The sequence below is a fragment of the Anser brachyrhynchus genome (assembly GCF_964034855.1).
Source record: "Anser brachyrhynchus genome assembly, chromosome: 8".
NCBI lineage: Eukaryota > Metazoa > Chordata > Aves > Anseriformes > Anatidae > Anser > Anser brachyrhynchus.
In genome coordinates, this window is record NC_137702.1 from 5,026,460 (window position 1) to 5,042,947 (window position 16,488).

General features: G+C 46.3%; 1 long non-coding RNA gene across 1 annotated transcript in view; it reads right to left on the reverse strand.

Annotated features, from left to right (window-relative positions):
- Positions 1–16,488, reverse strand: part of LOC308199117 — a 369,069-nt gene that overhangs the window by 3,547 nt on the left and 349,034 nt on the right. Inside the window, exon 7 of the long non-coding RNA XR_013954402.1 lies at positions 1–16,488. This exon is cut by the window's right edge and continues 15,776 nt beyond it. This is a non-coding gene — a long non-coding RNA (uncharacterized lncRNA).

The following is a 16,488-nucleotide window of genomic DNA, read 5'->3' on the forward strand; positions in this document are numbered from 1 at the left end:
TGGAGGTAGTTATAAGGCTCTTGGCACTTTGAGAGTGAAGGGCACAGGAAGAGGAGCAGGTATGGGGCCTCCTACACAGGAATGATGCAATCAGAGCAACTCTTGAAGCTTTTTGTCCCTGCTTTCACTAAAGCAAAGACAAAAGAAGGTAGCAGAAGGGTGAGAATGTCTTGAATTGTATATTCCTTTCAAAACCAAAGTGGGCCAGAGGAACACTTCACCCTGCATGAAGCAGTCCCGAGGTTTAGGCTGCTGTTTAAAGGGTAGAGGTTCAACTCTGAAGCAAGCCCATAATTTTTATAAACAAGGCTCCTATTTCCTTTCTGGAAATATATATATGGAAACCCATGTACGCATGAAGCCTAAGACATGCACGAGAAGACCATTGAAGCCTTGTTATCTTTGCTTTTGTTCTGCTTTCCTGGTGCTTTTTCAATTCCCTTACCGGTACTGCCTTGGAATCGACTCCCTTTTCCAGGATGAGCTTTTCACAGGGCCGCAGGGCTTTGTTCTCGCCCCGCCACCCCTCACCCTTGTTTGTTGTGCGGTCCCTGGGGTGTGCTTCTGCTCTTGTAGGGGGCCAGTGGCGGAGAGGAAGAGGCAAAGGATGTGAACTCCCATGTTTGAGCACAAAGAGAGAGAGGTGGGCCCGTTTACTCCTATGATCAACGCTCCTCAGCAGGCAGAGAGAGCTCCTGGAGTTAAAGAGCAAAATACCCACAAAGGGCTGGGGAAGAGGGGTGTAAGCTGGATTTTTCCCCACAAAATGGCACAGTGGCACTGTCTGCAGCCCTTGCTGTCATCATTGCCTTCTCGATCCTTATGTGTGTTCTTCAGATCTGCGTGGGAGTCTCCTGTGCGACTTCCAGGTATAAAACTTTTTGGCTCCAGAGAAGCTGCTTCACATGCCGCGGCAAGGAACATAAATACATCAGTGCTGATGGCGCCTGGGAGGGAGCCACGACCATTCCCAGGCACGTAGGACTGGAAGGGACCACCTGCATCAGGGGGCTCAGTCACCAGCTCCTCACAAACACCTTCCACAAGCTGGTCAAGCACCGGCTCCTCAGCGATTTCCTGGTTATTCTTGCAGCTGCTGCCCCTTGCTTGTTAAAAGCTTGGCATAAGTACTGGAGCAATTCCGTTTGCCTCAATATTTTTGTCACCTAACGGATCGCAGGGTCTTTTTGAGGAAGATCCAGAGTCCATCTGATGCAGGTGCCATCATGATTCCCCTTTTTAAAAATAAGAGTAGTAAAAACCGAAGCTAACATGCATATTCATTTATTGCACCTTTTTTTTAATTATTATATTTTATTTTATTTTTACCTGAAAAAAATCTAGTTTGTTTTCTTTTAGCTCTTTGCTTGCTCTCCTGAGTGCAAAGGTCTGGAGGAGATTTCATGTTTGGTGGTCCAGCATGGGGAGGCAAGGCTGCAGTCATTTTGCAGCCCTTCTCCCCATGTCGTAGGGCCCCAGCGACCCACAGGCACAGCCCAAGGACTGCTGGGTGGGTGGTGAAGTGAGACCTGCCCAGGGCTCTCGCTTTCTGCCTTCTCCCCAGTGGCTATCATGAATAATCAATTCATTAAAGTGAACGATGTGTTGTGATACAACCTCAGCTTAAACACCTTCTGCATCTTCAAAACAGTGCTGCCTCCACCATCCCCCTTGTCCAAATTATACAGTTTAGGAGCCAGATCTTAGAGATGATCTGTGCTACAAACAATATTGTTAGGGGAAGATAAAGAAAATTAATTTCAATGATGAACATTTCTTCACAGTGACACACACAGCTGTGGAGAGCAGACAATCCATAGGCACTGGGAAGCAGCAGTAAAGTGTTTCTTAATTTCGTTGTTGGTGGTGTTGGTGGTTTTTTTTTTTTTTGACTATTTTTATTTGCTTATTTGCTTGCTTTTTCATTTTTATTTGCCAGTAGAGCCATTATATCCTGAAACCATACTCAGTGATGGCCTGAAAACATGTATTTCAGAGTCACGCTGTGTGGCAGACATGGTCATAGGGTTGAGTTGAAGGGTTCACCAGTGTGACAGCCCTGCCTCCGAATGGTCCAGGGGTAATGGTGATGGGACCTGAGGGTCCTTAAACTCAGCAAAACTAGAGTAAGTTAACTCGCATTTGTTGCAGATTAACCGGAGCACATGGACAATTACTGCAGAGCAGCCACCGTGCAAGCCATGAGTGCTGTCAGTGTGTGGTGGGAACCAGCCTGGGACACCATCCCCACCGCCGGGCCGATTGGTGGTTATCTCAAGGTCAGGCGTGCAGGAAGCCACCGGGAGGCCACGAATATTGTGTGAGTGAGAGCTGCTGGCGGGGCTATCAGAGCCTCCCGGGTCAGCAGGACAAGCAGGGAGTTGCCCGAGCTCAGGACGAAGCAGGAAGAAATGAAGATGGTGCCGAAAATCCTGGTGGGAAGGTTCAGAGCCTGGCCAGCGCAACCGACCCCTGTCAGCAAGGGGAGACCTGAGCTGCATTGATGCATGTCCTAGCGTGAGTGTTAAGTCCACACTGCTTCCTCCTAACACCACCCCACCTTCCCCTATGCCCTTCCTATACCTTCAGCTGCCAAGGTTAGAATTACATTTGCAGTGCTTTGCGTTTTACTGTGGACAGGCATGTTATTGTAATGGCCTACAGATGCCTTTTCGCCAACGTTTTGCACAGACATCCCTGCCCTGTAGAACCTGCTCTGCTGAGGCTGAACTTACCCCCGAAAAAAGCATTTGGGGACTTTTTGCTTCATGTTTATGCATTTCTTCATCTGAGAGCATCCTCATCCATGGAGCAGCTCACAGGCAAATAACAACAGCGACTATAATAAAATCACCACCAGCATCTGGATTGTCTTGAGGGTGAAAACTAATGATGACGTGGCTGCACAGCCATAAAATCAACAGCAGCTTTCCAAAAAAATCCAGAAAGCAATGACTGCGGGAGCACCAGTCATCGGTAACGTCTATAAGGGTTAAAGTAGCAAGCTGACAAAAGCTTTAATGTTTTTACAGCGCACAGACATGTAACATACAATACAGGACAATTTGTTCTATTGATGTCTAAAAATGCTTAATGGAGAAACAGGCTGTTAAAATACAGGATACTTTATAGGTTAGCTCTTCTCCATACTTTATCCTCTGGTATTTGCCAAGTTAGCAGAGCATCAGACTTCAAGTCACATTTATGCTTCAGAGCAGTTTTTCCACTAAAAGCTTAGCTAAAAGACATACATATTAATGAAAAGGAGTCATTCATTCTTGTCACACAATTTGTCCTCAGAACAGTTGCAAATCCTGCATATCTTTCTTTTTTTTTTTTAATCGAGGGGAAATAAAACAGCTTTTATATAGTTAAACAATTGTCCACAGTCTATCCCAAGAATGGAAAAATGCCCTAAAAATGGAAAGCAGGTGGGTTTTCTCCACATCAAGTTGCTTCTTCTGCACAAGAACAAATAGGCTACATCCTTGTTCTCTGTTTAAAAATAAAATAAATAAAAGCAACATAATTGGTATGTCTTCTAAAAGAGTCCTGTGAGCTGGAGATCTCTTGGAAGTGTTCTTTGGTGCCTGGGCTGGCTTTTTATGTCTGCAGTTTCTTCTAAGTGGATTGACAAAACTTTCCTACTTTCCTACCATACCACTGCAGCCTTGGCATCCCACGTTTCCTTTCCATTGCTGCTAACATGGGAATTTCTGCAGATTTCTTTGATGTTCCTGCTAGCTTGGGAGCGTCAAAGCCAAAGAACACAGAGAGGATGTCTTCAGAGATGTCGATGGGGACAGGCAACCAGAAGAAGGGTTCATCGCTGGCTGAAAAGAGATGCCTAAGGATATAAGATGAGAGGAGAAATGCTCAACAAAACAACTTCTGCTGCAAGACTCTGGGTCTGAAGCTCTCTAGCACTTCACTGGGAATTTGCTTCCTTACCTCTGTAGGTCTTTATTAACTCAGAAGCCTCTTTGGTGGAAATATAAATGGCAAAAATGGACAATTCTGACATGTATTTTTACAGGCAGATGGATCCCAGCCAAGCGCTCAGTCACGCCATTATTTTAGGCATAGGTTATCAGCAATGCACACAAAAATGCTGGGTTAGGAGAGCAACTTTCAGAAGAAACGATGCCACTAAACCTGGAAATACTCTCAGACCCCCGTGGCACAGGAACAATAAGTTAAGTGAGTGGCAAAGCAAACCCCATGACCTGAACATCTGCAAATTTCAGAGGCATTTAAAACAAAACCTCAAACTGAACTCAGAGGCCTAGCACCATGCATGACAACACGACAGAAAATCGTGTTGATATTACTGAGGCACTAGGTGGGATGAAGTTCGCTTCAGGGTCAAATTTTGGTACCTTCCTGGCTTTTCTGGATTTTTTTTTTTCTTTTTGGAAGCACTCTATCTAACTCAGCAAGAAGCACCCGATGGACACCTGCAGCTTACTCTGCTCTCGTCAGCATCACTCCCAGATAAACCAGACCACCTTATTTATTGTGCCAGCTAATGGAGAAATAAAGGCAGACAGGACAGTTCCATTTTGCTATTTTTCCTCCCATTTTTATTTTTCACGGCCTGTCACCGATTCCCTTTCCTCCCCCTTCTTTCCCCCCCCCTATTAAAACAAAACATCTGCTGCTGTGTTAAGATGTGGTGGGCTTTCACAGGCTGTTATGGACAAAGATAGCGCTTGGCAGGGAGGGAGCTGAGCAAGAGCCACAGCAGGTGAAGGGTTTTAATTCCCCCGTTACCGTAATCAGCTGCCACGGCCACGGGAGGCAGTGGTAATGATTTCCAAACCCAAAAGCCTGGCGAAGGGCAAGCGTTCACACGGTGAGGGAGCGCTGGCGGGCTGGATGCGGGCTTGGCCCCATCCATCAGGGCTCTGCAGAGCTCAGCTGGTGACTAGTCGCTGCGTCACTCCTTTCTGATTAAATTCCCATTAAGTTTAGAATAATAATATGTCCGTAGTGGAATACGAAACTCTGGAAGAAGAAGAAAAAAAATCTTAGTGGGGATTTTTGGCCAGTGGTGAACGATGGTCCGGCCCTGAGGAAGCATATGGGAATGGCTCTGTGATCATGCTCTTCTGTTACAGTGCGGGGCTTATCCTTGCATTTGCTATGACCACAAAATCCAGATTCAGTGGCTATCCAAGACCCTTTAGATGGTTTTGACAATGAAAAAAGCCTGGACAATGTACATAAATTATTATGTGTGAACTATGAGGCACAGAAGCGCCCAAATCTTTCAGCAGACAATTTCTCAAAGGAGGTTGATCAGAACAACCTGCACATTTGCGTCCAAGATCTTTGGTCTAACATTTTTTTTTTTCTCCCAGCTATCTAACCCTTTTTTTTCATTATCTGTCTGCTCGCCGTCCTGAGCGGGAGCCAAGCAGACAGAGCAGAAGGGGCCACAAGGTATTTTGGCATCCGCAGTCAGACCAGACTTGACGGAACAGATAGAGGTAGGTCCACGCCATTGGATTCCCAAAGCAGGAGCATCCATCTTTACCACCACTAAGATTTGCCTGCATAGCCAAGGACCAGTAGTTACTACACCAGCAATACTATTAATTATATTAATAATACATCTTCTTGGTTTACTTTTCTTATCCTTTAGGTCCTACAGTCCGACAATCATCGGGGAGAGAATACTAGTTTGTGTCCAGCACAGATATCATATCTGCCTTCTTTTAGCACTGAAAATAGAAGAGGAAACCCTAGAAACATATTTTTAGTGCATTAATTGAAATTTCTTGCTATGAGATATGACTTACTTAATTTGGTGCCTATATAATCATTTTAGGTATCTTATTTCTTTGGTTCAAGTCAGAAGACTAACAAAAGAAACATTGCAGCTTTTCCATGGCCAATATTTACACTTAAGAAACACTGATACAAAAAGTCAGAATATTTTCCAGAGCCAGCATTCCCTCTTGTCACAGGAACTAGTTACCAGATCTGAACCTATTCACAGTCTTTCTCTCCCCAGAGCTCCATTTTGAGGGATAAACTTTTGCAGAAACTTACCCCAATTTTGGATAGTGTTAATTGCCCCAGTCAGGGAGCAGATATAGCTGAGCCCCATGCATCTGCCATGGACCTCCACGTACCCCATGGGTCTGCCTCCCCTTCATCGCACCAACATCCCACCCAGACTACCTGGATTTACCTGGTGAGTTGCCAGATGCAGTACATGGTAGTCCTGGGGGAAAGTGGAGGAGCAGCTGAAATGATGTGTGTCATCTGAAGAGTAAAAGGATGACCAGATAATAGCAACAGGCTACCTGATGCTTGAGTCCAGTGTGTATAAATAGGTAGTAGAAGTGTGAGGACTTTGGCAAATGCCTGCTTCTCTTTGTGCTTGCTCAGGTTTGGGATATGGCTTTCCTACTCAAAGCTAATTCACATCAGTCAGGTTACCCGGGTGAAGATTAGGAGAAAAGCAAAAGAAGAGGCCATAAATCATCTTAAGACTTCTGGAGATCAGGTTGAATTCCTTGGGACCACGAGGTTGGGGCCAAACACAGGAATGCAGCGTGTAATGGACTTGCTTATCACCCTGGTGCTGTATCCAGGAGTTATTAATGGGCTCTGGCATGCCGTGACAGTAACACGAGCTTGAGGAGCAGCCTAATAAAAGAGGCTCGCTGCTCCAGACAGCAGAGCCAGGTCGCTTGTAGGCATCGCAGCCTCAGTGCTGCCTCCCAAAGACACAACGTTGGTCATCTGCTGTTTCCAGTGTATGTTTCCTCCATCTCTGTGCCTGGAAGGATTTTAATGGCTCCCGTGATGATTGGGCTCAGATTATTAAGGTATTAGAGAGCAAAAGAAAGCTCCTTGAAGTCCTGGGAAACTCTACCTGGCACACACCGAGGGGCTGATAACACCACCCTCTGCGACACGCCAGCAAAGGGTAGGAGGAGCTGACCCATTAATCTTTTGTAATCTAGCTGGAATGAAGTGACAGTGATGAAGTACTTTGTAATGGACTTCCTGAATCCTCATACAAATGGAGGAAGTGACCACCCTTGACCAGATTTCTGCTCATTTAGCCAGCTTCCCTGCCTGCATTACACACTTTTCCCTTTTGCAATCAGCTCCGACCCTGCTTTAGCCGGGCTGGTGAGTTAATGCTCCACCAACCCGGGAGAGCAGGGGTCTGGAGGTGATGGGGGCTTCCTGAGGAGTGGGGCACAGGGTGTCATCCAGCAGCAACAGGGTATCGTCCAGCAGAAATCTGCAGTGCCTCTGGAGGCTCTGGAGCCTCTGGAGGGCCAGGTAGGCCCTTCTGGGGAGGCAGCCTCCTGGGGGGGCCTAGGGAAATCCAACTGGTGGTGCCCCAAAGCTCCAGGCTCTCCTGAGAACACCAAGAAGCATTGTCCTCAGGCTGTCCCAACTATATGGAGAGTGTCTGCCCTTCCTGGTGGCTTCAGGCAGCAGAGACACGGTGTTCAGCAGCCAGCAGCTGTGCTGGAGGAGCCGGAGCCTTGCAGTACTGCGTCCTGCAGGCCGCACGTGGGAGAGGATGGCTTTATTTTGGGAAGGCGTCAGTCGAGCTCTATTGTCCCAGCATACCCATGTTACAAAACCATGTTGGGGACCCATCCCTGCCTCGTGACGGGCTTGTGTAACCCTCCAGCAGCATTCGTGTTGAAAAGGGACCATGACCTTTCCTTTGTGGAGCAGCGCTACATTGCCACAGCCGGGAGCTCTGGCAGACAAAGCCCAGCAAGCTTATGAACTCCCTGTCTCCCACCCAACAAGCTGGTCAGGAACATACCCTGAAGGCCCATGTTGAAGAGTCACTGTAGAACAAAAAAGAGACCACAGATTATGGCCCATGGGAGCTTCAAACCACGCCAAAGGCAAGAGCCAGTGGACCCTATAGCCATAGAAGGGCATATTCAGGGCCGGTTCCCAGCATCCTGACCTTGGTTTCGAGTGCTGGCTTTGGAAATACTGTCTGGCAGTCTGTGTGGGCTCTGCCTCTGGCATCGGGCTGGCAGGAGGAGGTAAAAGCTCAGAGAAATTCCTTGGCTGATCTGGCCCTGGGAGCCTCGCAAGAGTGGGTACAAAGCCCTCGACTGCGATGAGGTGGCTGCAGAGAGGAAGCAGAGGTGACCCCAGGAGGATGTAGAGCAGGGTAGTGAGAAAATTCCCACAGCCCAGCCCTCATTAATTTCACCAGCAAGGAGAGTTGGCCCACCAGGTTTCAGCTCAGGCATGGGCTTTGATTTTTTCACCTGGTCAAACTCCTGGGCATTCTGAGCAGGAATGAATCTGAGACAGCTGTACCCCTTGACACCAGTTCTGGGTCTGGCCAGTTGGTCCTGACATGTTTTAAAACAAAAATGACATTATCAGTGGTCTTTGGTCCTGCTCTGTCCTAGCTCCCATGTCCTGGAGCCCATCACTCAACACAGAGTCCCCTCTGATCTTCACAAATGTGGATTCACCCACAGGGGAGAGTCACAACCAGGCACTAAGGTTTGTGTAACCTGATAGTCCTTTTCTACCTTTTTAAAAAAAATAAAAAAATCTTTTTCATCTGAACCAGGAAGACCTAAAGACTTAGTAAAATATTCAGGCTATGGTCCAGTGTTTTTTTGTCACTTAGTTATCTAAATAAGGCACAAAAAGCTCCTGCATTTCAGGCCAGGCTCTCCACGAAGTGTGTAGAACAGGAGAGGTGCGAATGGAAACCTTGGTGGCATTAGGTGTTGTTTTTCTAAACATTCCCCATCAGTAAGCAGGCAGCCTCTCAGTGCTGCACAGTCCCACCGAGGTCTTTAAATCATATTTCTAGGATTTCTCTAAACCAGGGGCCTCAAGCTTTTAAACACAAAGGGAGCTGGGGAATGGTTTTTTTAGCAAGAGATTTGAGCAAATCAGTGCTTTTTGTCTCGCTTTTTTTCTTTCTTTCTTTTTTACTTTTTTTTTTTTTTTTTTTTAATGGACATCTGCTGGGGTTTGTATTTTTTGAGCCGTGGGGGTGAAGGGGGTTGAGGGGGAAAGAGAGGTTTGCAGACGGGGTAAGCACAACTTATTCTGGAAAAAATCCCGGATGCTATAAATGGGAGCCCCCTAACAGTGCAGCTCATCTGAAGCAAAATGAAAATATCAGGCATCCAAGAAACATATGTGCAGATGGCTTAGAGCCCAGTCTCCTTACTAGGGCTCTGCATTAAATAAAATGCACCGGGTCATGTTGCTACAGATATAAGAGATTACTAGGTGCAATGTGCACTTCTCTGTGAAACTGCAGGTTTTTAAACAATTGGAAATACAGACCTTGTTTATGGATCAAGCAAATGGCTTCAGTCAAGCAGAACAGCCGCTTTTTTTTTTTGGCTAGGGCTGGGGTCAGGAGGCTCGTACTCTGTTTGTGAGACTTTGCTGCAGACACCGCTCCGAAGGAGAGCAGTCTCAACACCAACGTGAGAAGCGGCGTCCAAGAGGGCTATTGACTATGACCTGTATTTTTGAAGGATGATATGAATCAATCCAGAGCCTTGGCAGGACCCCGCGGCTGGGGCTTGTGCTTTCAGCCAATGTCAATTATGTCATTACTGAGCCTGCAGAAGCTATTACTAATGTTACTTTTACAGTTCACTGCCGACCAGAGAAAAGAGTTTTTCACACTGTTGTCGTTTTGTTGGAGCAAGACTATACGAATCGCAGATGGCTTCCTTGCCAGATGCAGCCTCGCAGGACGGCAGTTTGGGGTTTACAAGAGGTTTAATGAAAACTTGGCATTTTCCCAACTTTTGGCAAATACTCTTGGGCTGTCAAATCATGCAAGCAAGTCAAGATCCTAAAAATGTCGAATGACTTGTTCTCACCAAACGGGGAGGTGAAAAGTTTTACCTGAGAAACCAAATCCAAATGAGCAAACCAATACAATATCACACTGGGCCTGAGCTCATGATCACTGCAGTTATTGAAAGGCTCTCACTGAGTGCTGGATCTGTTCCCAAGTCTATGCTATTGCTTTGGAGGGGTCCAACGTATTTCAGCTGACATGGTACACTGAATGTGGAGGGGGGAAGAGGGGGAGAAGTGACATCCAGGTGTGTTGAAAATCACATCATCCTGTCTTTGATGTCTGCTGCTCATATTTCAGGGATGACTTTGCTGCTTTGTCTTGGAAGGAGAGTTTGCTTCCTAGCTTTTCTGCTTGGTTTGTTTTTCCCTGATGGTTTGAGCAGCTCATTTAAATTGTGTCAAAGGAAATTCTCAGGTGTGTGCCTTCAAATGGATGACATCTCCTGTACTCAACAACATGTCCAAATGGTGCAGAACTAGCCAGCTTCTCCAGCACCAAGTTGGAACTCTTCACATTATTTGAGTTTTCAAGCCTATTATTTCCCTTTTCCTGTTCATGGATATTTGCATTCAGCAAAACTTGGCATAGCATGGTGTCATGTTAAGCATAACTCTTCTTAGCTTACCAGTACCACCATTCTCCATTCCCACCACCCTGGACTAATATTCGTCCTTGTCTAAACTGCCAAATGGAGTCAGCTGCAGTGATTTGGCTGTGAAGTTTCTTCAGTTATGGTTTGGATGAGAAATGATTTCCTAGGTCCCAGTAGCCTCAAAATGCTGTCTTGTGTGCAATGCATGGGAAGAAAAATGCCAGGAGCTGCCCCAGTGAGACAGAGCACAACTGTGCCTGTATGTACACAAGAGCATGCACTGGGGCCATTCAGAAAATCAGTTCCAACAAACAAACCCTGAAACATTATTCACACTGAGTCTCAAGGTAATGAGCCTCTCCCCGTGGGCCCTGAGCAGTCTCCCATAACCAACTGCCTTTGCCTTAGCCAGCCTGCTGATCTTTGAATATCTTCATCCTGAGCCTAGCTTGAACAGTACATTTTTTATCACTGTTGGTGCACAAACCAGATGATTGAATTCTCCAGAGGAAGGAGGAAGTAGCGCTTTACATCCATGTGGCAAAGGGATTAACAAACCGGCTGGAGAAATGTAATCATGGAGATGTCATCCTTTTTCCGCTGACGGAGGTTTGGATGCAGACCTGATATCTAACCCTCCTTTGCACTCCTGTGGATCCAGTCTTCTTCAGAATCACTCTTAAATGGGGTTTTTCTGACTTTACAGAAATGAAATTCATTTGCCAAGATGCAGATTGAATCAACATCCCCGAGACAAAGCACACCAAGCACCGTGGGTCTCCCTCTTTTGTTGGAGATTGCGTGGCTGAGTTGCAGATTGCCTTAGGGGAACTATAAAGGACTATAAATCTCTCCCCCTTCTCCTTCACAAAAGAAAAATTGTAAGTGTCAGACTTTCTCAAAGAAATTTCTAATAATCTTTAGTTTTCTAGATGAACCCTGGATAGGACCAGAAGAAATCAACTGATCTGTGATTACTGGTCTTTAAAAAATGCCATGTGTCTTTCCATAATGCACTGGCTTACTGACCCAGGAGGGTGATTGCTAATTGAACACGTCAGAGCTGCATAATATGCCCTGCTTTATGCAACAGAAGAAGCATATCCTAGTACAGCAGCAGTCCTAATAGTAATCATCCTTGAAGTACGTTTAACTTTATCATTTCTTGAGCTGTGTTTTTTTTTTCTTTTCTTTTTTTTTTTTTTTCCTCCCTCCAGTGCAACCTTGAGAACCTTTATTCCCATGGTATATAACACTTTGACCTCTGTTCTGCAAATGCTTCTCTGTAGGTGTCCCAGGGATCTCATCCTTACTGAGTTCTGGGGAGGGCTGAGCTCAAAGGAAAGTGCTGGGGCTCTGAAGAAATGACTATGAAACTCAGAAGTGTGGGAGAAGAGGATTTAATACCTTTATACACTGTAAATATTTGATGTGGTCCCTTAGCTAAGGCAGATTTCATCTCACTACCCCCTGCCTACATCTATACTCAGCGAAGACGTCAAGATATCTCCAGAATGTTGTGGACATTCATGACCTGCCCTCCTGAGGAACCAACATCTCTTTGTTGACTAAGATGGGAGCTAACTAATGCAGGCAGTGGGTGAGGTGACTCCTGTCCCTATGCTAAATTGTGCTTTCTTCCTTCCTTCCATAAAATAGAAATGAATGCATCTCCACCTGAAAGAGCCGCTGTAAGGACCCAGACCTTACACAGAGGGAAGTGCTTAAATGAGCCAGCAAGGCGGTCATGGTAAATACCTACATTCAAGAGTGCGTGGTTGGTAATGTATAACATTCCCTAGTAAAATCACAGTGTTATTAATTTTTCTGGCTTTTATACCTCTGGAATGGTAAAAGCAAGAGGAGAAATCTGGCCCAGTGATCCATCATCAGGGGCTTTGAAATAGAGCCAAGTTGAGTGAAATTTGAGTGAGCCCTTAGAAACACAAGGAGAGCGAAAGCAACAAGTGCATTTTACTGAGCTATGATATCATCCTGTACTCGTTTCTAGAGGGGAAGCTGTTTATCGGATGTGTAGGAAAGAAAAAAGAAGCAGAAAAGCACACACATACATTTAAATATTCAAAGCCGCCCCAGGAAAGAACTTAAAATCTGAGGTCATTTCCTTGATGAGCTTAAAAAGTTATTTGTCATCCACACTGAACCAGAAGAAAAAGAGAAATAAAAGCATAGGAAAAGTCCGTCGCACCCTTGGCACTCGTGGCTTGGATGGGAAGGCGCTGAGCTGCGATGGGTGGCAGCGAGCCAGAGCTGGCCCAGCCAGCCCACGAGGCTGCCCTTTGATCTGCTCCGGGCTGGCTCTGAGCACCAAGGTGGCAAAATTTGTCAGGGGGAACTGAGGAGGCTTGTCAAAGCCATGGTACCACCTAGGGGCGTTTCACATTGCCATTCCCTCAGAGCGCCGAGCCATTTGTCAGAGCCTTAAAACAAGTGGTCTCGAAGCAAAGACCCTTCTCTGCCCCATCTAGGCTGTGTGTATCTGGAGGGACGCATTAAACTCACTCCAGAGAAGGTAAGAAAGAGGGGATCTAACCAGCACCTCCAGGAGGCTGCCTAATCAGCTTTAATATCACAGTATCATATTGTTTTTCTGGCTTGATTTAAAAGTTTCATTTGCATATCAACACAAAGTTGGTGTAATAAGGCATTGTTACATATTGTAATTAAGTGTAAAGGGCAGAAGTGTCCCTCATAAGCATGATCGTCACCCCTATGATGATCAGGAGGGTGCAGAGTGGGGAGCCCAGAAGGCAGAGCCAGAGTGAAGCAGCAGCTTGTGCTCAAGTCCAGTGGAAATGGCTGAGTAACTGGAAGACAATATAGTGCTTCACTAGGAACTGAGTAAATAATCTGGGGACCAGGATCTGCCTGATGATAGCATCCGTTTAAGTCCCAAGCCCCTTTATTGCTGAAGCCGGAGCAGCCCCTTGTCAGCACTGTTCTGAACGAGTGCATCACTGCCCGATGTCAGGTGGCACGGAATTTTAGTTCTTTTTTTTCCGGCCTGACCATACTGTAAACAAGAGCTGCCCTTCCAGGGAAGCACTCGGCCCCTTCCTGAGCTTCTGGTGCAGACCAAATGGGACATCCCATTGTTAAAACATTTTAGGGATGGTTTAGGGTGGCTCCACAGCCCTTCTGCAGCACGGGAATCGCACCCAGGATCAGTTCTCGCTGGGAAGTAAGGTGAGCATAGGTGATTCCTGTTCCCCTGATCAGCGTGCAGCAGAAGGGAAAACCCTGCTGGAGCACTGGGCAGCAAGACAGCGAGAGGTCTGCAGCACGTCGGCACCAGGCGGTCTGCAGACATTGCTGTAAAGCAATAAATGCTGCCAGACAGTGATGTGAAGCGGCCACACAAAGCTGCAGGGGTGTGAATACTCCCCGGGTGCTCCCCAGGCTCATGTCAGCTCATTGTAGCTTTCTGTAGTATGCAGAATAAAATGAAATTATTTTTTTTAAGGGCTATTAATCTACGTAAAGGCCAGAAGTACCTGGCGTGACCCTCCAGCACAGCCACCTGCATCACGCCAACTGTCCCGCAATGTCTGGTGGAGCAGGAGTCTCGTTTCCGTCAAATGTGGAAAAGACTGGCTTCTTCCCCACTGTAAAATATCTTTTTTTGTGTGTGTGTGTATTATAATTTTAAAATAACAAAGTGGAATTGCTCAGCAGGGCAAACTTCAGCTCTAACCACAAACACAGGCCTGGCTGGAGGAAGCGGCAAGCTGGGAGGCATTACCAGGTTGTTAGTGTTAAAAGCAAGAAATTGCAAGGAAAATCTGTTCCCTCCTGCCTCCCAACATGCTGGCCTCTGGTCAGCCTTCCCAGGCTAGTTTTCCACCAGTGGCATGAAAATCAGCAAGGCCCATCCAGCCATTTAATTATAACGGGGAGGATTTTCCACAAGTCATCACTAGCCCAAATCACATTGCTGTAATCAAAACCTGCTGAGCTATCTATCGCTGTTCAAAGGCAAATGAAGAGTGATTGAGGCAGATGTGATGGGGTCACAAAGTAGACTCGTCGCGACAGAGGAGCATGGGTGCATGGGGGGAGCAGTGCCTTTGTCTTATCCCTCTCTCATTTCACCATCACCTCCCTTTCTCACCACATATTGCACGTTAACACCATATAGACATTTGCTTGCTTTGACCCTAATGGACCCGTAGAAGGGCAATGCATTTTGAATTTTTTTTTTTCCAATTTATTCCTTCTGAATTTAAACTCAATTTTTAAAATTCATTGACAATTTTGCTCCTCTTACTCCTTCTGTGTCCGCCAACCCTCACTCATTATCCCCAAGGCCGTGCCTCTCTTCCGCTCACTGAGCCCCATGGGGTTTCACCATGGAGGAGAACTCCCCATGCTCTGGTTTGACTTTTCTGTCAATAACCTTTCCTGGCTGCTTCTGGGGTTTGTCAGGACAAGGAGGTTTTCTTCATATGCAGCTTAGTACTCTGCTTGGACCATTCACAATTCATCTCAGCCTGACATTTGATGCACATCCAGAAACCCACATGGCCCCGAGTAGAATTAGATAGCCTTTTAATGGCGGGGTGGGCAGAAATATAGTGAGGTCAGGGTGAAAAATGTCAAAAGTCAGTTTAAACAACAAAAACAGCTGCTTTGAACCCAAACACAACTAGTCTGTGCCACAACACAAAGTTCATCCCAGTTAGGTGTGTAAAAGGCCGAGCGCCGCACTCTTCCTTATCAGCAAGGAAGGTTTTAGGAATTCTCCACAAACCTTGGACCCGGTTGTTATTCCCAAGAAGACGGGATCTCAGGGCTATGTCAGATTTCAGGAAAACACAACAGCGAATACCGTGCTTCCCAGACACTGATATTTCAGAAATGATAGCGCTTTTTTTTCAAGGCAGAAGGCAGCAGCCTGGAGTTCAGTTACATTGTGCGGGTGATTAATGTGTTGTTTAGGGAGCAGACAGAAGCAAGGAGCCTGAGAGAGGTCTCCTCCTATCCATGAAAAATAAATAAATAAAAGCAAATTTAGCCCATGTGGTGGACACTGTGTATTTTCTGGCTATCTAAGGAGCATTGGAGGTATATCGCGTGCGCAGTGGGAATGACCCAGACAGGCACTTGTGCATCTTGTGCATGCTGAGGGCAAGCATTCATGTTTAACTGCTTCGTGTACACAGCTTATCAGTCACCAGTACAACAACAAGCACACCAACAATGCAAACAAAAACCCCAAAGAAACCAAACGCAACGAGATATTTCTTGTTTAATTTTATGTACGTGCAATGAGCAGGATTCAAAGTAGCACAGGTTTGGTACCGAAGGCTCCTTCCATCCAGTGCACACATTTGGCATACGCTGAAATGTATAAATAAACCAGCGTTTTGCTGGGTCAGCCCTCTGCTGGCAACCTCCTTGCACTTTGTCACTGGAGGCCACAACTCCACTCGAAGTGACTGCTTGGTCTTGGCAGGGCTCACTCACTTATTCACTCGCTCCTCGGCTCTGCTGCTTGGTGCCAAAGAGCAGCTCCTCAATCGCCCTTGGCTTCCCCTCTGCTAGTGAGGGCTGAGCTGTGGGACAGCCCACGCCATACAAAGGGCAAAGAGGAAAAAAATACTGCTTGCCAGCATCCAAGAAAAGAGAGGAGATATACGCTGTCAGATCCTATTCAATCATGGGCCATAGGAAAGGTCTCAGGGCGTGTTTATAGCTCCCACCATTGGCTTCCATGTGGGCTCTAAGATACCCCACTGGCCCTGATGGAGAAAGGCTCTTTATGGGACAGCCATGGCTGCTCGCAGCATTTCCCAGACCTGTGACATTCCTCTCTTTGTGTCCAGAGGCTGAATAGGCTGATCCCTTCTGTATTCACGAGCTGCTTTCAGAACTGGCATTGCTTTTTCCCATCCTAACTTTAAATGAGTATATGGGCCTGCTCCTTTTCAACGCTGGATTGTTTTTTAAATTGCAAAATGTCTGTAATGGAAAAACAACAAGTTGTGGTTGTTGCTGAGTTTGCTGCTGCCTCCCAGAT